Below are 24,626 nucleotides of genomic sequence, written 5' to 3' on the forward strand. Positions count from 1 at the left end.
AGAACAGTCGTGGCATTTGCTTTATGTGAAAATGGGGAATGAAAATCACCTTCAGGGGTTCGAACGCACTATGTCTCGAATGCAAGTTCACAGCTGCGTGCCCCTCTCGTATGCGGCCAACTCTCTCGGTTCCAGAAATCTATAAACAAAACTTTATACGAGGGTCGAAACGTACATTTACTTGTTCCTTTGCTCAGAAGAAAAGAAAGGAGTTTGCTCCAACTTACGTAACCAACAATTTGTAATCACACCAATAAATTGCGTGCAGGTGCTCAAGCCGATAAACAAGTAGGACGGCTCCGAGACAATTGCAGAATGGCGAAGTTTTTGAATGAGTGATTTTGGCAGGAGGTCGACAAAATGTTCCATTTTCTACAGTTAAAGATATGGAACCGGTCAACATTCACATTCACAGAAGGATTGCGAGAAACTGAAATAGTTCCAACAAATGTGGAAGTGGCACTGTGCATTTGAAGAAGGTCGAAGAACGAAACACGAAGTGTGAAGTGGATACTCATTTCCATCGATCCCACCGAACTCCACCCCCACCCGGACAGCGTGGGGAGATTGTATAGGGGTGATCAATAAATACAATAGTTTCCGCCTAGTAATAGTTTTCATAACCGTCAACTGACATCTTTGTTACAACTTAGTACATTACGGTTGTATACCTAGAACAAGCTCTGTACTCGTATCTCCCGAATGGTGTATTTTCTTCATGTACGTTGTAACAGGAAAGGCCCGTACTTTATGCTTGAAAAGCATGAGATGGTACGCAGGGCGTGTACGGTACATTAAATTGGAGTGGTACAGAGAGAGTGAAAATATTTGCTTTGAATGAAGTTCAAAAAAAATTTTTAAACTGTTTTCTTTATTGTGAAAATTCAAGTTCATATCACCTCAGTGCAGGAGATGATGGATTGGTCATGCGGCTGGCGATGTCCCGCGTTGCTCCGCTACTCCTCTCGTCCTCACCATGGATCAGTTCTCGGCACCATGGAACCACGTCCACTCCAACGAGGGAAGCTCTACAAGTTCTAAAGTTCTAGAAATTCTTGAAGTTGTTGAAGATCTTGGAGGTCTGGGAATTTGGTTCGCCAAGATCACTCACTTCGAAGGATGGCGCGAACACACGCATTTAAGCCCTTGTATATATTGGACGTATTGGTCAGGTGTAATTTCTGAACTCACTTTAATCATTCACATGAACCCAAAAATAACCAAACCCCATGGCACTATAGCCCTTTTGAAGGGCCTTGGCCTACCAAGCGACCGCTGCTCAGCCCGAAGGCCTGCAGATTACGAGGTGTCGTGTGGTCAGCACGACGAATCCTCTCGGCCGTTATTCTTGGCTTTCTAGACCGGGGCCGCTATATCACCGTCAGATAGCTCCTCAATTCTAATCACGTAGGCTGAGTGTACCTCGCACCAGCCCTCAGGTCCAGGTAAAAATCCCTGACCTGGCCGGGAATCGAACCGGGGGCCTCCGGGTAAGAGGCAGGCACGCTACCCCTTCACCACGGGGCCGGCCTTTCACATGAAAGGACAAAAAAAAGAAAAGATGCCGCATCGAATGTCAATGGAATCGACACAAATGTTTTAAGGCTAATAAAATAGTCACTTGAGAGAATAAAAAATTAACTTTACGCATTATTTTTAACGTACGTGACAGTTGGCACAAATTATGATATTGTTCACAAATAGTTCACTTACGCTTTTAACGTTCGAAGAATATAACACAATTATTTGTATTCTACTGCTTTATGATTGTTTTGCATGTATTTACAAAGTTTATTTAGCACTGTGATAGCACTATGAATAGCAATTACTTCACTTTCGTAGAAGAAGTTAAATTCTTTACATGTGAAATTAATTCTGTTCACACGCACTGTTATATGACAAGAAGTAGCACTATTAGACTATTAACGCAGTAGTGAAATTATTCCCGTTCACTCACACTGTCAAGTTTATGTTCAAACATGAATAATAACACTTGTAAGGCTTTATAATACTTTGATAGTAGAGGAGCTGTGGCGATTCTAAATACACAAAGTCAGCACTTTTTCTGCTGCGTCAGCACCGAGGTCATTGACCAATAGTAGTGTACCTAGGTCGGTTCCGACTCCGCGGTCATTCCCTAGTACAGTAGCTGGGCAATGACAATTTGCGGATTTTGCATAACAGAGCGAGCCTAACGTCACAGTCGCTATCTTGAGGGGCCTAACCTTACTTTAACGGCTAGTTGCCCTTCCCGACGCCTAAGAGAGCGAGCCTAATCTCACATCGGCCATCTTGAAGGGACTATCCTTAGTTTACGGCAAGATGCCCTTCCCGACTCCAATTGCATAAGATGGCGGCTATACACAGCTGTTTATGAGACGGTCTAGGGGTGCTTGCGCAAGATAGCGGCTGCTCTTATGAGACGGCCTAGGGACGCTTGCGCAAGATGGCGGCTATACACGGTTTATTATGGTGAAAGATGCCGTTCATGGGCGCTTGCGCAAGATGGCACCTGTTCTTATGAGATGGCCTAGGGGCGATTGTACAAGATGGCGGCTATACATAGCCTCTTATGTAGAAAGATGACGGCCATGGGCGATGGCGCAAGATGGCGGCTATACGCGGCTTCTTATGGTGAAAGATGCCGGCCATAGGCGATTGTACAAGATGACGGCTGTACATGGGCTCTTATGGAGAAAGATGACAGCCATGTGCGATTGCGCAAGATGGCGGCAGTGAGGTTAGCGATGTTCTGTTGTTTAAAATTCCACGCCCACGTGGTAAAGATGACAGCTGTCATTATGATAGGTGTCAAAAAAGCACCTGGCCAAGCACAAGGCTTTATTTTAAATTCCGCACCACTACGTGCATAAGGTGGTAGCAATGATGTTTAGCGCCGTGAAGATGGCAGCAGTGAGGTTAGCAATGCTCTATTGTCTTTAAAAGTAAGGTTAGGGTCCGTTAAGCACTTGGCCAAGCACGTGACTTTGTTTACAAACAAGAGCACGTGCTTGTGACGCCACGGTCGCGTGGTATGCTGCGTCAGCACACGATGTATAAAATCCACCCCCAGGTCGTTAGAACTTGTCAAAAGCACGTAGATTTTAAATTCCGCGCTCTACGTCGAACCGGCACACATAGGTCTTATGGCACCGATGGAATAGTAAAGGGCTAGGAGTGGGAAGGAAGCGACCATGAGCTTAATTAAGCTACAGTCACACAATTTGCCTTGTGTGAAAACGGAAAACCACGGAAAACCATCTTCAGGGCTGCCAACAGTGGGGCTCAAACCCACTATCTCCCGGATGCAAGCTCACAGCTGCTCGCCCATAACCACACGGCCAACTTGCCCGGTAGGTAAATTTTAATTCTTCTTTAGTATTAGTCACCTCCTCTATCTGGACATTATCCTTATAACCAATAATTTTAAATACTGCTGACTGAATACTTCTGCCTTTTGAAGATCTTAGCCTACACACTAGCCTTGTTCATTAATGATTTCTGGAATGTTCTTCTTGGAAAATGTTTCCAGTACGCTTCCATTTTTCACTAAAATTTGTATGACTGCCAATTATGCTTGCTATCATGTTATCCTTAGCTGACTTCTTTGCGAGATTCAATTTCCTAGTAGGTTCCTTCAATTTCTCCTCACTCTCACAAACATTTCTAACTCTATTTCTTTACTTCTCTGTTATAATATTGTGGGTCTTTACCATTCCTTATCAATTTTAAAGGCTCAAACCTGTTTTCACATTCCTCAACACATGCTTTAAACCCATCCCAGAGTATGTTTACATTTTTATTTACCGTTTCCCACCGATCATAGTTACTTTTCAAAAACTCCCTCATGCCTGTTTTATCAGCCATATGGTACTGCCTAATAATCCTAATTTCAAGACCTTCCTTTCTATCACATTTATTTTTAACTACGACAAAAACAGCTTCGTGATCACTAATACTATCTATTACTTCGGTTTCCCTATAGAACTCATCTGGTTTTACCAGCACTACGTCCAGTATATTCTTCCCACTTTCTGAATCAGCTGTCCTTCCCATCTTAACTTATTTGCCATTTGTTGGTCAAGCTTCCTGTCGTTAGCATTACCTTCCCATTTGACGTTTGGTAAATTGAGGTCCCCCGCTGCAGTCACGTTCCTTTCCATAACGTTCACCATAGCTGATTATCTTATCGAATAATTCCGCATCAGCGTCAACGCTACCATTTTCCGGTCTGAAGGCCTACACTCCAATGACATCAAGTTGCCTATTATCTTTAGAGAGAAGCCTTAGACCTAGAATTTCATGTTTGTCATCTTTAACTTTCTCGTAGCTTACAAATTCTTATTTCATCGGAATAAATAAATACTCCCCCTCCTACCATTCCTATCCTATCTCTACGATACACACTCCTGTTCCATGAGAACATTTCTGCAGCCATTATATCATTTCTCAGGCATGATTCAACTCCTTATACAATATCTGGTACGTACACATCTATTAAATTACTTAAATTCTATTCGCTCCTACATACTTTTCCACTAATGACAATCCCTGCTTCCTTAAACTTCCCCGTGGTGCATAGATACAGATGGTTTAATTAAAAATTTAACGGAAAATCAGAGAAGATAATCCGAAGTGGAGGATAAATAATAATAATAATAATAATAATAATAATAATAATAATAATAATAATAATAATAATAATAATAATAATAATAATAATAATAATACAAATGTGGCACTAAGTTGGAAGATGGGTGTAGGTAGGACTTATCAAGATGCTGTCAAGAGTTTAAAATAAACTACAGCAATTTACCCTACAGCGGACTGAGTGGCTCAGACGCTTGAGGCGCTGGCCTTCAGATACCAACTTGGCAGGTTCGATCCTGGCTCAATCCGGTGGTATTTGAAGGTGCTCAGATACGTGAGCCTCGTGTCGGTACATTTTCTAGCACGTAAAGGAACTCCTGCGGGACTAAAGTCCGGCACATCGGTGTCTCCGCAAACCGTAATTATAGTTAGTGGGACGTAGAAAGTAGCATTATTGTATTATTTGCTACTTAATTCCCCGAATGGCAACATGTTTCTCTGCGTTGAACATGGAACGTTTGGAAGTGATGCCATCTTTGGAGGAACTAATTTACTACCAAGGAAGAAGGGACAGCTGGAGACAATTTTATTCGTGGAAAACCATTTTGTTGTGAGTTGACGCCTCTGCAAACTTTGTTGTGCATTGAGAGGGAGGTAAGAAACTAATATGGAAACGGATATTGTATTTGTAATTACATTTATTGGTGGTGCTTTTAAGATATAATTATCCTGATTATTAAAATATAGGCTGCTTGTGGTCGTTAATGTTTAAGAATTTCCCCTTATTTTCTTGACACGGCATAAGCCCAGAAGCCTATATCATGTCTATAAGTACGGGCCGTGAAAGCATCAATGGCAACAAAGTCTTACTTCCTTCCACTCTCAGTTGCTTAAATGACATGCATGAGTACCTGTATTTCAACCATTTCAAATGGTATTTCTGGATTGTATATAAGAAATAATAATGATTAAATCCTTGTCAATAATTAAACAAACAGATGTGATCTGTCAAGAATAAATGCACTATGGTCATTCATGGTATGTAGGTCTGTACATACGTCACCACGTATAAATTATGTTAATAATCGATATCAAAATATAAACTTCAGTTACGTTCGAAATATTCTGACCCCTTCCCATCATCAAATGGTAGCCTATTATTTTACGGCCAATCAACTCTGGAGAAGCATTGTCAAAGATTTTCTATAGCTCTCGTAACTCATTTTTTCGAGGAAATCTCCTTAGGCGAACAAATCAATTTTGGTTCAATGTTGCAGATATGCTATACAAAGCATCTAAGGGTCATTTCTGCTACTTTTTCACAAAGAACAACGGAGAGATTAGTCAGTTAAACTTATTCTGCTCGCGGTAGTGGTAGTGAATTTCGTTTTATCGGGGAAAAGCAACAAAGTCTCAAGCGGCCCATCAAATGCATTACGGGATGCCTAACGGAGCCGGTAAGAAGGTGCTTGGTTCATGCGGAAGGACGTGGGCTCGATTTCCCTTTAGGAAACATAAAAATGTACACCAAGGGGCTAAGGCGACCGGGAATAGACCTAACAGTTCTATGCCACTTAGTGCCGAAGTTAGGGATAGTAAAAGCCTTTACCTTTCACTCCTCCAAGGGTCTGCATGACATGATTTGCTTTCGCCATATGCATTAAGCGTGTGAAAGAAAGAAACTGGATTCTTCGAAGAGTGAGGGCAATGGACAAAGGAAAGACAATGCATGGTGCCTAAATGAATGACTGTTTGGGTCATGTGACACCACTGCCATCTGGAAGAGAACAGAACGAAAAGGAAAGCAAACTAATCTCCATACGGGCCATGAAGGCCCTTGGAGGAGTGTAAGGTAAAGGCTTCCACTGTCCGTAACCTCGGCACAGAGTGGGATAGAGTGGTCATCTCTATGCCCGAGAGTCTTTGCCGACAGGAGCTGACCTGGTACATATATTTCGTGTACACTGAGTGAACCTCTAGGCCATGTGCGCCTCCAGAAGTGTAATTTTTCGTTTTTTAACTTGCCTACTTTCTTACAGGGAATCGAACCCACGTTCTTCCAGGTGAACCGAGCACGCATTTACTGCCTCGGCCAGGCAACCACCAACAGAAGAGAATAAGTCTTGAGTAACAGAAGGAACTAGAAGTCCGTCACCGTATGTAAACTAATTTAAAGTTGGTTGGAAACGTGGAGACTTAAATGGCTTCGTCGCGTCTTATGCAATATAGTAGTTCGAGACCTCGATACCGATATTGTAGTTTACTTCCAGAAGCTAGTCAGTCTAACACGCCTCTTTAATGTATCATTCCTTTTATGTCATATGATTGCTTGTTTATCTGCACTCTTTATAAAGTTTGCCGAACGATACACGAGCCAATACAAGTTAGCTGCTACCTGCTGTCCTTCATGGTCAGTCGTTGAAAACTAGATTCAGAAAACATTTCGCTCTCGATTCCTCCTTATACAATTTTATCTGATCGATCGTGTATCCAATTAGAGCCAGATTATAAACTTTTCGATAGGACTTGTTTGTTCGTGAAATTGCCCTGTAACTGTGGGATTTGTTTAGAAACTACACCTCCCTGTGCCGCCTGACTGGCGTTAAAATAATAGTTTGCAAGTCTTAGTCAACATGTGATCATATTTGCATAATAATAATTGTTACGGAGTTATCCGTGGAAGGCAGAGGTGAAAGAAGGTGCGGGCTGGAATGGGTCTAAGTACAAAGCTGAAAGATGAATTAAAATTTCAATAAAGGTTATATTTTCAATAGTAGAAAACTTAACAAATTTCACATAGAATTTAAACAAATAACAACAACTCGACCACTATCCACTAATCAGGTACAAGGTATAATTTTACAAACGAACGCCCGAGTTTCGGGGTCTTTACAAGTTCTGAGCTTCGAGCCCCAATTACACAATCCTTTAGCTACTAGCCCAACTTTACCAAGGGACACTCATTTGATCAAAGGGCAGAAAACCCCTTCATTCAAGGAGCACTTGCTCCCACCTAGTAATGTCAAGCGTCCTAGAAGCACCTTTCAAAATACCAGAAAGAGCTGACCCGCTCTCAATCTTTCAAGCCTATTCAAGGCAATACCATACCTTACAACCACTTGCCATCAAGGCACAACTTACAAGAATTAAACAGGGGTATCTCGTACCCAGCCTACAGGGCCTTAAAAGAAAAATAATAGGTTAATTTAAATGGCCCTAAATGAAAAAAGAATGGAGGCGTGTATCAGCACTCCCAAATACACTCTTTAAAACCTAAGAGGCACTAGGCCGATGACACAGGGGCTATTCCCAAACTAGGGAAGTGACTCGTATAAGAAAAATTTTAACACATTAAGGAAGAGTAGAAAATCGGTTACGAAAACGTAGTCACCTCCAATCAAATGAAGGGGAGCTCTAGAGGGTAAAGCACTCTCTATCCCCGAATTAAAGTTAAAGTTAAATGAAGTTTTACAAAGACTGAAAAAGGTTTACATGTTTCAAGAGATAGGTTACATATTAAACGTTTCGGACCTCCCCGCGGTTTAGACTGTTGAGCTAGCGAGAAATAAAGATGTTAAGTGGCCATTACCTTGTAGAAGAGCTGCTGTCGGATGAAAGAGGCGCTTCCCGCCTCCTTCTACACTTCCATACGCTAGGCTACGCTAGCCGTGAAAATCAGCAGTTTTTATACCCTCGGGGAAGATTCGAGACCTTTCATGAATAATTAAGACACACCCACTCAACTTTATTGGCTGGCTAAAAGTTACACATCAAAATTGAAGAAGGACACGATTGGTCAAAAATTAATTACAGAAATTCCGGATTGGCTAAGTTCAAAACTGGCGGAAAGAAAAGATTTATATTGCCAACCCACAAATGAAAAAACGAAATTTAGTTATAGGAAAACTTATGAGTACAAAATATCTTCAAGAGAAGTTTCCTCGCTTCGCACCAGGGTGCATGATCATAGTTTTTTAGTAGAGACATCTATAAGAGAATGTCCACACTTCTTGATTAATGGAAAACAAAATAAGTTGAACTCCACACAGTATTGAAAACTTTGTAATCACAAAATTTATGGTAGTGCCATCTTCTGAGAAAACTTATAAGTTGATACAGATGTTAAAGTTCAGAGTTTCTCCTGTAGAGGAGTACTTAACGGCGGAAAATTCAAATGTGCGGCGTATAGGTGTACCAGCCGGTACAATAATAATAATAATAATAATAGTACCGCGGTAACATCATCTCCGTCCAGTTAAATTTCTCGCCTTTTATAAGGCCATCTATGTTGTTGAACTTGAAGTAATGTAATGCAAGGTACTTGGGTTTGCAACTGTTAGATGTCTCTACCTTCGGCCTAAGTGCCCCCATTGATGGGATTAAGAACAATTAATTCTTAAGGGAAAGTTAATTTTCAGAGGTGGCTAACCTTATTGTTGAAGATTTTTTGTTCTTTTATCAAGGTTGTCAACACTTCCCCCTCCCCTTCCCACAATCTACTGTAGCCTATCAACCTATTATAAATTTTGTGAATATTTTCTCTAGCCAATTAAAATTGGGGGTGTGTACAGGCATCCAGCCTATCTGTAAAGGGCTCTGGAAATTTCTCCTCGAAATGCTATAAAATCTTGCCACTTTAGGGCTGTTTCGTCATCTTCTTCACTCCAGTTGATTGCGTGCGACATGTACTAAAGAGGCAGAGGCCGCAGGTCGGCGTTCGGAAGGCCCAGCATCTCAAGGTAATAGCAGACATTTCTTAACACGTGATAGCTCCGGCAGATAGTTTGTGGGGAAGGTTTCAAACTCCTTTTATTCATGCAAAGTTATAATTTTATGGTTTAAATGTAGATTTTCGGCAAGTCTGAGGACTCTGTTCAAATTCCTGCTGGGAAACATATAATCTAATGGAACAAAGAGTGATTTCCCTCTGTTGATTCCCATTCAACTTGGTATGGGGTTACTAAAGTTTCTAATCATCTAAAAATTTGAACACTCTTTTGTAATTTAAGGTTTCTCATTTAGTCACCTCGGCTTAGTCTCTGTATCTTTGAGCCATAAGCCCACTTAGGGTTTTAAAATATTCTAGTAGGAGTGCAAATGTCTCGCCTCCCAAACTTTTGTTCATGACCAATTGTGTTAAAACTTCTCTTTTTTACATTAAGGGCATTTAGATTGGGCACTCATTGCCACTGTTTATTTTGTAATTGTTTATAGACCCGTGCGTTACAAACTGTCCAGCGATAAATAATAAGCCCACATCAGGGCAAAGAGGTGTAAAATCTTTACTAAGAACAACCTACGGGTTTGTCAAAAATGTCAAAACGCTTTTCAGGCGTTTGCTCTATTAACCAGCGTCTTAGGTCTGACACTAGATTCATCAGAGTGGGATGTGTCAAGCCCTACCCACTGACGCTGGGGTGTATGCAGGTGAAGCCCTTATAAGAGGCACAGTCTGATAACTGTATACGGGAGATAAATCTCCACAATGGAATTATTGCCCGCCTAGCAATTCCGAATGGAAAATTCTAAATTTCCATGGAGGGAATTAGATATTTTTCACCAATAGAGCATGTCAAAAATGTCAAAAACATATCAGATGTAAGGCTTTTCAGGCATTTGCTCTATTAACCAGCGTTTCGTCTTAGGTCTGACACTAGAATCATCAGAGTGTGATGTGTCAGACCCTACCCACTGACGCTGGGATGTATGCAGGTTTTCAGTGCGCTATTAAAAACCTATGCTTCTGGGAGGCTGGACTGCATTAATTTTGGAGTTCAGACTCCTAGGCTACGTAAGTTAGTGGAGCAAGCATGCTCGTATAAAATAGTGTACCTGTTCCAGAGCTATAGTGCTTCTTCTTTGTATGTTATCGTGTTAACAATTCTATCGACTTCTGTACCAGTTTCTGGACTTGAGCGTGAGACATTGTGTCGGGGGATACAACTGGGGAGAATGACCAGTACCTCGCCCAGGTGGCCTCGCCTGCTATGCTGAACAGAGGCCTTGGTGGGGGATGGGAAGATTGGCAGGGATAGACAAGGAAGAGGGAAGGAAGTGGCCGTGGCCTTGAGTTAGGTACCATCCCGGCATTTGCCTGGAGGAGAAGTGGGAAACCACGGAAAGCCACTTCCAGGGTGGCTTAGGTGGGAATCGAACCCACCTCTACTCATTTGACCTCCCAAGGCTGAGTGGACCCCGTTCCAGCCCTCGTACCACTCTTCAAATTTCGTGGCAGAGCTAGGAATCGAACCCGGGCCTCTGGGGCTGGCAGCTACTCACACTAACCACTACACCACAAAGGCGGACATTATTATTATTATTATTATTATTATTATTATTATTATTATTATTATTATTATTATTATTATTATTATTATTATTATTATTATTATTATTATTATTATTATTATTATTATTATTATTATTATACGGTCCCAGCTAACTTTTTGCAAATCTTCATTAAACAACCAGGTTACTAATTCGACCCTACTGGACTGTTCTTAAAGAAAAAAAATTTGTCGGGTGGACACGAAATATACTTCTAGTTGTCTTTAACATGCCTGTGAACATGCGGTGCCAAGAATTTTGACCCTCCCCACCAATCAAAAATCCGTTTCTTGAGCTAAAATTGAGTCCACAAACATGGTGCCAGTACATGAATCTGACATTCTACGTCTGATCCACCAAGTTAGCCGCTTTAATGATATATAATACAACAGTGATTTAATCTGATTGCTTAGCTGAAGAGTCAGAATAGTCGCCTTCTGGACAGAGGGTCATGGGTTTGGATTCTGGATGGACTGGGGATTTTAACCATCCGTTCCACTCTGGCACCGAGTGTTTGTCCGGCTCCGTAGCTAAATGGTTAGCGTGGTAGTTGTTGGTTACAGGGGTCCCGGGTTCGATTCCCGGCAGGGACAGGAATTTTAACCATAATGTGTCGTCTTCATCATCACTTCATCCCCATCACGACGCGTAGGTCGCCTACGGGAGTCAAATCAGAACACCTGTATCTGGCGAGCCGAACTTGTTCTCGGACACTCTCGGCACTAAAAGCCATACGCCATTTGCTTTTTACAGACTGCTGTAATACCTACACAACACACTGCCATACAACTAGGTCACGTCCTCATGTGCGACACAAATGACACTCTTGAGACCACCAGAGAGGGGAGAGAGATTCAAGTCGTAGGACGTCTGTCCCAATTTTAGACCTGTGTAAATTAAAGTTAGAAATTTTAATTCAGGTGGCACGAGAATACGGGTTGTCACGCTGATCGTATTTATTCAACTAAACAGTCTGACTCCCTAATATGAGCCCAAAACCTGCACTCGTCAGATAACAGCTCTCCAAATTAAAAGGGTACCTGGATATGAACGCACTGAAATTGATTTAGCATTTCGTGAGATACTAACATTCCCATACCACCTAATGAGCTGAAAATTGCTATGCAAATTGTAACACTTTTTATCCAATAATGTTGAGAAATTTATGTCTTAATCTCAATATTATGGTAAATTACGGCTTAGACAATAAGCTGCTGAAACACCTGTACGTATGTTATTTGTGTACACTTTGCTCGTAACCCAATGATGCTTTCGAGACTAAACTAGGTGAGTTTATTTAACACATCCATACCTATACCCACTAAGTCATACGTTTTTTAGACGGCTGCCAAACATTCCCTAACTGATCCTGTCTCCTTTCGGAGTACTACCTAATTTATAGATATTCACACGAGAGGAAAAAGGTGTGTACTCTCTTATAAGTAAAATTGTGCACTCTAACCAACATGGATTTTGGATGTTTTGAGTTTGTTTCGTTGTTTGTTTCTTTACCTATTCTATATTCTTTATGACAGAACGTTCTGCATAGATTTTTTTAGAAAATTAGGAAGATCTAGTTTTCGGAGCTTCATTTTAGTATCGTTGCATTTTACTTTGTTATTTTTATTTAAAGTTCTGCTGTGATGTGATTGAAAACATATTTTTAAAGGAATCAAGTTCAATAAACTATGATAAATAAGAAAGCAGTGTTTAATTTAATACTGAATATCCGTGGTCTGACAGACACTATGATACCAATTACGTTACAAAAATGTATGACACCAGCAGAAAGTTGTTTTAGGGAATATTTAACATAAAATCTACACGGTTAATATTTCGGTATGTTTTAGTATTTATAATATGCCATGGTACTTGTGCATTATTCTCCTGCTGTAATGGATCCATTAATACAGCAAGATAATAACATGATAATTACGTGTACCAAATTTCAAAACTGTAGCTGTCATAGTTTCTTAGAAAAATGTAAATTCTCAGCAAAATCAGTAAAATTTTCAGTAAAAAGTATAGATTATCAGTAAGGCATTTGACATCAACGTCACTCACGATATCTTCAGAAAAAAACCTCCTGTTTCTTTAATTTTCGTTCTTCTTTTCCTAATCCTTGATATAGTATGTACACTGACTGAGCAAATATCATGGGATAGCGGAGCACTGATGCGCAGGTGTGTTGTCTGCGCACCACACGCCCCCTGTGCCAGCGGCAGTCGTATAGGAGACCTTGTGAGCAGTGGCTGTGCATGTGACAGGTGTAACATGGAACGTCGTCGTGAGCTGACATCGTTCGAACGGGGTGTAGTGGTCGGTGCCCGACGGGTGGGAAGTGCGATTTCGGAAGTAGTGCGGGAATTCGGCTTGACACGATTAACCGTGTCCAGGGTGTATCGTGAATGGTTGAATGCGGGTGTCACCGTCCACAACAGACGAACGACCGGCCGTCCAGCCACCCTCGATGACCGTGACCGGCGACATCTGAGACGGATTGTCAATAGTGACAGACGGGCAACCGTGCAACAAATCACGGCTCAATTCAACACAGGCCGCACTAGACACGTCTCCCAGTCGACAATCCGTAGGAACAAGGGTTATATGGGGTATGGGAGCCGGCGCCGCACACGGGTGCCACTGTTAACCCAACGTCAGGGCCGATAACCTCGATGTTAGGCCCCTTTAAACAACAAGCATCATCATTTGTCGCCAGTCACCACGGATGGACACTGGAACAATGGCGTAACGTGATATGGTCGGACGAACCACGATTTCAACTTCACCATGCCGATGGGAGGCACCGTGTATGGCGCAGACCACATGAAGCGATGGATCCCGCCTGCCTCGAAGGTGTGGTCCAGGGCGCTGGTGTCTCTGTTATTGTCTGGGTTGCATTTTCCTGGTATGGAATGGGCCTCCTAGTTGCTCTGGAAGAGACTTTGAATGGTACGCGATATGTTGAGCTGCTTGGAGACGATCTCCACCCATTTTTGGCCTTCCTGCTCCCAGACGGTTCTGCGGTGTTTCAAGATGATATGGCGCCGCCACATCGCTCCCACGTCGCCCGGGAATGGTTCCAGGAACATGCAGCGCAGGTCCAACGACTGCCGTGGCCACCCAGGAGTCCCGATATGAATCCTATTGAGCATATCTGGGATGTCCTGGAACCCAGGCTCCGTGCTATGGATCCTGCACCCACGAACAGACCAGCATTGGCGGCCGCTCTGCAAACGATTTGGTGTCAGCTGCGTCCAGAGGACTACGAGGGAGTTGTCGACTCACTTCCACGGCGTCTCACTGTAGTTCGCAGGGCCAGAGGAGGCCCCACACGCTATTAGGTAACTATCCCATGACATTTGTTAAGTCAGTGTATTTCTCTACTCTAGAAGTCACTAAAGTCACTAAAGTGAGATACTATCATTTCCATAATACCTAGTGATTTGAAAATTCCTATGCATATTGTAACTCTTTTTATCCAATAATGTTGAGAAATTTATGTCTTAAACTCAATATTATGGTATATTACGGCTTAGACAATACGCTGCTGAAACACCTGTGCGTATGTTATGCTCATGGCTTACGTACGGGGCGGGTCAATTGCACGGACGACTATAAATCGAATTTAGAAGGCTTTAATTAATCAAAAACCATAAAATCATATAACTTATATTTCGGGAGAATCTAGATTCTATTTACAACTAGCAAATGTACCCGTGCTTCGCTACGGTATTCTACATTGTATCCGAATATCGAAGTAAATACTGTACATGCAGTAAATAAGATTGTTGTAAAATCGCATGTCTCTTAGCGTTATCGGAGAAACAGCTGTTTCCAATGTAAAGTGTTTGTTACGAATTTGTGATATAACGGCAGGCTCACTTGCCTACTGCCAAACACAATCGGGTAGGGGAGTTTTAAACAAAACTGCACGCTCCCTTGCCTTCTGCAAGTCAAATCGAGAAGTGAACTGTTCATTACAATTGTAGGCCTCCCTTATTACTGCCAGTTACACAGAAGTTGGAGAAGGACCCCATTCCTACTGCCACTCAAAGTCGGTTTGGGGAGTACTGTTTACAATAGCAGACACACCCTTTCTCGATCGCTACAAATCGACATCAGTGAATATATATAGATCGACATACGAAAGTATATGCGTGTTTACAATATTGCAGACCTTCATTTACAGATTAACTACTGCTAAACGTACGTCATATCGACAAAGGATTGTGCCATAAGATGCCGGATTTAGTGGCCTAAATGGCTGGTCCTATGATATATCATCTATTCATGGGTCATTTTGAGTTAGAAACGTTGAACAGGGTAAAGATTTTATAAGATTATCTCACATTGCATTACTTTTCGGATAATTATGTGACAGCTACGTACATAGCATTTGGCTCACATATGGCTACTGGGTGGGCCAATTTTCGTGAAGAGTTTGATGATCCAATATTTCCTATAAGTGATTGAAAGTATGAATTATGCATGTGAAAATCCAAATTTACTAAACGTCGATTAATAGAGAAAAATCAAACGTAAAAGGGATGCAGATACGACAAAAAGTCATAAGACCAAGGTTGTAGATCATTCCAAATTGAACGGAGATTGTGCAGTCCGTTATGTGATAGGACTTCCCGAAGGTCTGCACCATCATTAAAATTGCCTCCTTATTTCGATATTCTTCGGGGATAAAAAGTGAAAAATCTAAAGATCTTGGAAATTTTCCGTCCGTTACAGACTGAAACGAATAGTTTTGTGAAATTTCCATTTTCTTTTTCGTCTGGCAGATTATGCCGCAATCTGGATTTTGGGCGAAGAGGGTAAAAATTAGGACCTTCAGGGAACTAAACCAAAAAAATTTGCAGATGGTCATTATTGCCCCTTAAACGGGTAGCTGTGAGAAAATTTCTCCAAAATAGTCAATGTAGAGGCACACAGTCGTTACGATTTTATTTAAATAGATAGATAAGGAATCTGCTCCACGTACAACACCTTTTGGGCTATGTCCGCTGGACTTAACCCGAAAAACTGACCATTCATGATATCTCCGTTATTAATCCTCCTGACGAAAAAATGCACATGAAGAAAAGTTTTAGAGATGGAATTCCATCACGTTTGGTCGATTTTCAGTCAGGTTGGTCTTGTACTGTATATATTGTGGAAGAGTAAAATCACCATTCCGGTTCCCTATAAACCACCAGACCATTCCGGGAACATGAAATGTTATTGACATTTAAAACCTACCTTTGGACAGGTGGATGCTAAGTATAAAGTTTGGTTCGAATATCTTCAGTAGTTTTCAAGTTGTAAGAAATACGCTTTACACGCACCCGCTATTGAGTTAAGTCCGATGGGACTTGTACCGATAAACGGTCCGTTAATGATATCTCCCTTATTAATCCTCGTATCAAAATGATGCACATGAGAAAAAAAGGTTTAGAAATTAATTTCCATTAAGGCAGGCAGATTTCCATTAAGTTTGGTTGTGTATATTTTGTGGGAGTGCAAAATCACCGTTTCGGTTTCGTATAAACCCCCAGTCAGTTTAGGGGTTTAGAAACAATATTTGCCCTAAAACCTATCCAAGGACAGGTGGATTCTAAATGTGAAGTTTGGTGGAAATATATCCAGTAGATTCTAGCACTCGCGCACATACGGAGTAATTAAGGAAGAAAATAATACAGTTGAGAAAGTTGAAATTAATAGAAAATGGATAAAAACTTAGGACAGCTGGATAACGACAAATATGTAAATGCCAAGTGAATGTATTGGAAAATCAAATGTCCCTCAATAAATTATGCTGGTGTGAGTTATGGATATAATAAAGCGGTAACAGAGGAGAAATTTATGCGCTGTGATTCTTAGCTAAACAGATAAGAAGATGACTAATGGTGTTATTACTTAATCTGTTCGAGGGCGGTTATAACCTCCAACGATATTCCGCCAATATCCCGCAGGTAGGCCCATTGACGCCTCTCTTGCCTTCTACCCAAGGAACAACCACGAATTTAAAAGCATGATGAGGAAAATGGCCATACGTTACTTCCCTGCTGGCAGAGACGTTGCCATGGTAACCTGTAGGTTCGCTGTCGGTCTGTCAGTCACTCAATGCAGAGCATGATACCCGCAGAAAATAGTAAATTTCTCCGTCATGTGAAGAGTAAGGTAAATTATGAACATAACGAAAGTTGTTTATAATGAAGAGACATTTCACGTACGGTCCACGGAGTTTACAGAAAATCAGTAGTATAAGAGAAAATGGAGGAAAACCGTTCTGGTTTTCCTAAAAAAAACGTTTATTCAAAGATTTGAAAATGATATGCATATCGAAACCTTCCCCGGGATGAATATACTCTAAATATAAACTTTGGTTGAGATCTATCCAGCCGTTTCGACGTGATGGTGGAACAGACAAACAGAGAAACAGACACGAAAAGTAAAAACCATCGATTCGGTCTTGAGTTGACCTAAAACGGATGAATATCTGAAAAACTGGTAAAACAAAAGAAATTACGGACAGCGGACCCCCTACAACTTTATTTATATAGATAAAAAGTATATTTTTAAACACTTCCATGTCCGAGTCACCTACAGATTTTTACAAAGCTTTCACGATGATATTGGTTAAACAAGCCCCCTTTCTTATCCTTTTGATTCTCTGCTGGGAAACAAGAGTAAAAATACACATATACAGGGTATTATTAAGACGAAGAAGAAGAACAACTACAACAATTAGAAGCATATGTCTCCTAGTTCGACTAGGTTTTTAAGTTATTTAATGAGGTTGAGACCTAAACGAGGCCACAGAGCAGGTTACAAATAAAGGATTGTGGAGGCGCTTAGTTAATTCACAGAGGCTTGCAGACAAAATGCTGAAAGACATAACAGTCTTATAATAAGACGTATGTATGTAATAATAAGAAAAGAACAGTCATCAAATTTACTTATCGATAAGCGAGTGGCATAATTACTGGGTTTTGAACAAGATGGCTGCGGTTCGAATCCCGACTAATGTGTGTTGGATTTTTGAAACGAAAATTCACGTCCCTCTTGTTCTGATTCCTCGTAAAACGGAAGGTCCCATGGCTGTCATTGTGATATCTGCATTCGTTTTTAAAAGCAACAAATTTGCTTGTTTATTTATTACCGTTTCATACAGATAGCCGACGTTTTGACACTATATTGAGTGATGAAGCATTTGACATTTTGATCGAGCATCAAATTGTTTAATGAATATTTAACAAATAATCGATTGTGTAGTAAAATAACTAATCGGCATCCTTATGATTCATCTCAATCGATAGCACATTTCATGACGTGATCTGCATCGATAATCAAGTCTAGCCCTTTTACACTCCATCGCCTAGTGCTGAAGCCTGTATAAGACCGTAATTGTTATCACCTCTCGGAGGATATGAAAGTCACGAACTACAAACTGGATTTACAGCTCGGTTACTTCTGCAGGAAGTGGTGAACGCGTCGTGCATATCCATCTGTTGGCTACATAGTGTGTGATGGGAAGATACCGTACATATTTTATAGGTTATTGCTGTGTTTATGATACTCCTGCTGGTACTAAGTGTTGCCACGTGCATTAATTATTTCAATCAGCTCTCCCCCTTACAATTTACGATGACCAAGACAGTCCACCGGCTTGATATCTCACGATGTCAGATATTCTACGCCACAAGTCCCTTTTCTACTTTTCATATGAATGCCATTGCTACCGATTACACCGCGTTACATGAGTTTGCTTTCCGGGAAACTAATGGAAACTCCTGAAAGCAATATTCCTGTTGAATTTGAAATTGTAATTATTTGCATTTCTGTTTTAGACACCGGTTTTGAAAATTTGCTGAAAATTTTGGATAAAGCGTTTACACAAAGAATGTTCTTGCTGATACTACCGAAGGGCGCACTACTTGCATCCTTTACCGTTAGATTACAGGATGTTCAGAAGACACAATAAGCCGATCAGTCCTTCCCCTCACTCTGAGGTATAGCGACAATATATCTTAGTTACTGTGGAATGGTCAATATTCAGGGATATGACAGGAACGATTATTTGAAACAAAAACATCATGTGGACATATACCCTATTCCGAATGCTTTCCGAGATGGAGCACGTTTAATGTACATTTGTTATTGGGCTTGCGGCGGGCACATATGTGTCTTACCCACCCAACCTGTTTGAAGTTTTATTCTAGCCCAGCCTATCTCGTTGCTTTCAACCTCTTTGCTCGGGATGTGTTTCTGCCATTAACCCGCGATCACTCGCGCTATGAGGTTTAATCTAACATTTTTACCAATTTTACTACAATTCGTTTGTCCGTAGCTTTGAATCGATGTCCATTTGAAAATGCCTCACTCGGTCCTTTGAGCACGCCGTGATGTATTTGTGTAGTAGATGGGATATTTTGAGGGGAGGAAAGAGTGGGGGATATAGCGTGTCACGCGTTGTGTTAGTTGCTAGCCTATCTCACAGCGCGAACGGTAGAGATGGGTAAGAGTAGTTCATCTGAAGGACTAGTGTCAGAACTGATCAGTCCCTGAAATGAATAGTTCTGTGGGAGCAGTTCCTTTAGTTCCTACTCTTCTCAATCAGTAATTTCGCTCGAAAAGGTCCCCAGGCGGCTGGGCTGCCGACAATGGCCCGTGGATAAACTATGAGTTCGGTGATTCAACATTATTCATATTTTGATTATACAATTTGGGATATGTTTTCAAATCCTCTAAATATCGAATAACGTGCGTTTGCATTAGGCCTATTTTTAACTTTCAGTACTATACATCCGAACACAAAAATGTAAAAAAATTATGTGGATACATAAATTTAGGCTAAGTTTTAAGGTTTTCCTACTGATGTTTCGTATTGCAATCGATCTACACAAGTTAATTTACATTTAACTAGAAAGTTCTCTCCGCACACTCCTTTAGAAGAGTCCCGAGCCAACCTTCTGGTTAGTCCTACTCCAACTCCTACTCCTAGTCCAATCACGTCCCGCTCACATCGCATATAAGCCTCTCATTGGTCGGTTGGGACTAAAAGAACTACAGGTCCGTAGCTAGTCTCCCGACACGAAAATGAAAAAGATTATGTCGACACTTACATAAATATACGCCAAGTTTTATGGTTTCCCTACTGGTGTTTCGTATTGCAATCAATCTACACAAGTAAATTTACATTTTACTAATAACTAGCCAACCTTCTGTTCTGATTAGTCTTACTCCTACTCTTAGTTCCACCATGTCCCGCTCATATCGCATGCAAGCGTCTCATTGGTCGGTTGGAACTTAAAGAACTACAACTCCGTAGCGTGCCGTAGCTAGTCCTTCCTAGAAGAGTTACTCATCCCGGGGAGCAGTTCTTTCGGAGCAGTTCAGTCAGGAAGGACACATCCTAGCGAGCGGTCGTCTGTGTGTGACCAGTGAGTAGCGTTAGTGGAGACCTAACAGCGCGAGTGATCACGTGTGTCTGATTTTCTACAATTTTATTGATATTTATTGTTATAACCGGCAATATGAGTGTAAGTCAAAGACAGTAAATTATTAGCTGGTTGTGAGATGAAAATTACGTTGATCACATGAGTTTTCCTGAGAATAATTATGTGTTGCTTGTGTGAAAATGCTGAAAATAACATTAATACCATAGGATAAAGTAACCTCCCTTTTAGACCGTAAACCAATATACTGTATATTTCATTAATATTCCAAATTTTATTTGTGATTTAGTAAGTACGCTGATACGTGTATAGGCTACTATTATCAGTTGGTGCTATTTCATTTAAGTTTAACTGAATGTCGTATTCAATAAAAATAATAAAACATATTAAAGTTATCAGTATACAATTAAAACATTAAAATAAAATAAAAGCAAAAAGAAGCATACGAATTTACTGATTTTATTAGAGAAATACAGATGTTAAGTTCCACCTAACAGCGCGAGTGATCGCGGGTTGTCCATGGTGTGTTGTGAGTGAAGTACTGCGAGGAATTGAGAGTGTATCAGAGAGAAACATCGTCTGTGTTTGTACACGCGGTGGCTAAAATGCCACACATCTACATTAATGAAAAATATGCAGATATGCTCTATTTTTGCGGCTTCTGCGATGGTAGTACTCCTGCTGCTGTCGAGGAATACCATCGGCGCTTTCCGACACGTCGAATTCCTGATCTAGTGTGTTCACCAGAGTTTTCAGCACATTGGCGGGAAACAGGTATTCTTCATAGTTCACATTTTTTTTTCTCCTCACCGCGTACTTCAACAACCTGTGCAGTAACAGCAACACATTGTTGAAATGGTGCAGCGTAGTCCTACTACCAGCACACGGCGACTTTCTGCACGTATCAACGTCCCATGAACACGTGGATGGCGAACATTTCATGCGAAAAACTTGTATCCATTTCAAAACGTCAAAGAAGTTGGACACCATTCGGAATAGGGCATGTGTCCAAATTAAGTTTTTTTGCTTCAAATGATCGTTCCTGTCATATCCCTGAATATTGACCATTCCTCCTGGGACACTCCGTATAAGGACGTTAGAAGAACGAATTGGAGACACATTTTGGTTTCAGAAATGGCTTTCGCACAAGAGATGCTTTATTTAGTATTGGTAGAAAGATGCCGAGACATAAACCAGAATGTATTTGCGTGTTTTGCACACTTTTTTCAATTTGCTTTACGTTGCACCGACGATGGGATAGGAAAGTCCTAGGAATGGGAAGGAAGCAGCCGTGGCTATAATTAAGGTACAATCCCAGCATTTTCCTGGTGTGAAAATGGGAAACCGCAGAAAACCATCTTCAGGGCTGCCGACAATGGGGCTCGAACCTACTCTCTCCCGTATGCAAGCTCACTGCTGCGCTGCCCTAACGGCACGGCCAATTCATCTGGCTTTTGCAGACTTTGAAAAAGTTTTCGATAAGGTTTAACATGGGAAGCTTCTGGAAATTCTACGAGTTCTGGCATAGATGGAAAAAAATGTAAGAATTATTGCTAATCTTTACTGGTATCAAAGAGCTGAAGTACAAGTAAAGAACCAAACATCAGAAGAATTTCACATTTGTAAAAGAGTTTGACAAGGATGCATATTGTCTCCATTATTGTTTAATATCTGCTCCGATGAGTTGTTCAGAGAGGCTCTAGAAGGTGTAGAGGATGACATTTCTATAAATGGGGTAATTATTAACGACTTCAGATAAGCTGATGACACAGTTCTACTCGCTGATAGTTCGGAAGGACTGTAAAGTATAGTTCATCGAGTAGTAAGTGTCAATGAAAAATATGGAATGCATCTTAACACACTGAAAACAAAAATGATGTCCATAATTAAGGGCTGTGACAAAAATATAATCCGATTTATGTCAGTGGTAAAGAAGCAACTACTAAGAGTACAGAGGATAGATTATTTAGTCTGTTCACAAAATAAGAAATGGGACTAATATCAAGAAATAAAAATCCGAATTGAGAAAGCAAGGGCGGCATTCCATCGGATAATAATAAGTTCGTGTGGCTATTTCTAGCCGAGTGCAGCCCTTGTAAGGCAGACCCTCCGATGAGGATGGGTGGCATCCGCCATGCGTAGGTAACTGCGTGTTATTGTAGTGGAGGATAGTGTTATGTGTGGTGTGTGAGTTGCAGGGATGTTGAAGACGGCACAAATACCCAGCCCCCGGGCCATTGGAATTAACCAATGAAGGTTAACATCCCCGACCCGGCCGGGAATCGAACCCGGGACCCTCAGAACCGAAGGCCAGTACGCTGACCATCCAGCCAACGAGTCGGACATTCTATCGGATGAAAAATGTATTATGTTATCTGAAATGAAATCTTCATGTTATAACCCGAGACCTTAACTGTCGTCTTCTCCACGTTGCATTACGGTGAGGAGGCTTGTACATTCTTGGCCATCACAATTAAATGGTTTGAGCTCTGGTGTTATCGTCGTATGCTCAGAATATATTGGTAAATGAAAATGGCGTACGGCTTTTAGCGCCGGGAGTGTCCGAGGACAAGTTCGACTCGCCAGATGCCGGTCTTTTGACTTCACGCCCGCAGGCAACCTGTGAGTCGTGATAAGGATGGAATCATGATGAAGACGAAGCATACACCCAGCCCCCGTGCCAGCGGAATTAACCAATTATGGTTAAAATTCCCTACCCTGACGGGAATCGAACCTGGGACCCCTGTGCTCAAAGGCCAGCACACTAACCACTACACCACAGAGGCGGACTAGCAGATTTAATTAATTACGTAATATACTTCTTCCAAATTTCTACTAATTATACTCAAATCTCAATGTAGCGCTCTTATTTTCTAATATCACGAAATTGTGAGACGCCAAAATCTTTATGTATGGTTTATGTACCATGTGAGTCTTGTTAAGGAAGTATGAAATAGTAAAAATGTCATATCTTTGATTTGCACATATCTCACAAACTCTACCTGATAGAAACAAAACGTTCTACTGTAAGTCTTCTTACCGATCCCCACTGTGGGTGGGGGCGATAGAATAACACCCACGGTATCCCCTGCTTGACGTAAGAGGCGACTAAAAGGGGCCCAGTGGCTCTGAACTTGCGAGCGTGGTTTGGCGACCATGGGTCCCTTAGCTGAGTCCTGGCATTCCTTCCACTTACTTGTACCAGGCTCCTCACTTTCATCTATCCTATTCGACCTCCCTTCGTCAAATCTTTTCTTTTCCGACCACGACGGCAATGAGCACTTGAGGCCTTGGGAGTTTTTCATATTCACGCCCTTCGTGACCCTTCTTTCCTTGCCCGATACCTTGATTTTTCGAAATGTTGGATCACTTCCATTTTTTTCTCTCTTATTAGTGCTATATAGAGGATAGTTGCCTAGTTGTACTTCCTCTTAAAACAGTAATCACCACCACCACCACCAGTCTTCTTACTGACTACACAGTCAACTTTCGTGGAAATGCTGGTTTTCATATCATACTCACTACCCGTCCCCTCAGGCTCCACTATATTACTCAAGGATCGCAAGCTTTCAGCACAGTCCGCCGTAAAGACCGAGTCGTCGGCATAGACTAAATTGCTTCGGGTAATAAAAAATGAAATTATATGAAACGATAAGATATAAGGTGCAGTATAGGAATAATGTAAAAACCGAGAAAATGGCTGCGTGCTTGCAGTCAGGAGGTAGTAGGTTCGAATCCCACTGTCGGCAGCCCTGGAGATTGTTTTCCGTAATTTCCCATTTTCAAACCAGGCAAATGCTGTGTATGTACCTTAATTAAGGCCACGGTCGTTTCCTTTCTGCTCCTAGCCTTTTCCTATCCCACCGTCGCCATAAGACGTACATGTGTCAGTGCGATATAAAGTAAATTGTTTTAAAAAATGTAAGAAAAGCAGTATACTGTATAAATAAAACAATAAAATACGAACATAATGAACACAAATATAATGAAATATATCAAATGAATATATGTAAAATCCATCAAGCAGGCACTACAAACTGGTTATTTTTTTTTTTTTTTTTTTTACATACGTGTTTTTATTGCTTTCATCTGTTTTTCACTTTTGCAATACAGTTACTATTATTGATACCTTGATTATGCATCAGTGAAATAAATGGCATCAAAACAGACTCGCAAAAGGTTTGTGATCAATTGCTGTTACAGTGCAAGAGGTTATAGTATCACTGTACTTAGTTTCATTAGTTATACCGACACAGTACA

This window comes from Anabrus simplex, chromosome 1, assembly GCF_040414725.1.
Source record: "Anabrus simplex isolate iqAnaSimp1 chromosome 1, ASM4041472v1, whole genome shotgun sequence".
Classification (NCBI taxonomy): Eukaryota; Metazoa; Arthropoda; class Insecta; order Orthoptera; family Tettigoniidae; genus Anabrus; species Anabrus simplex.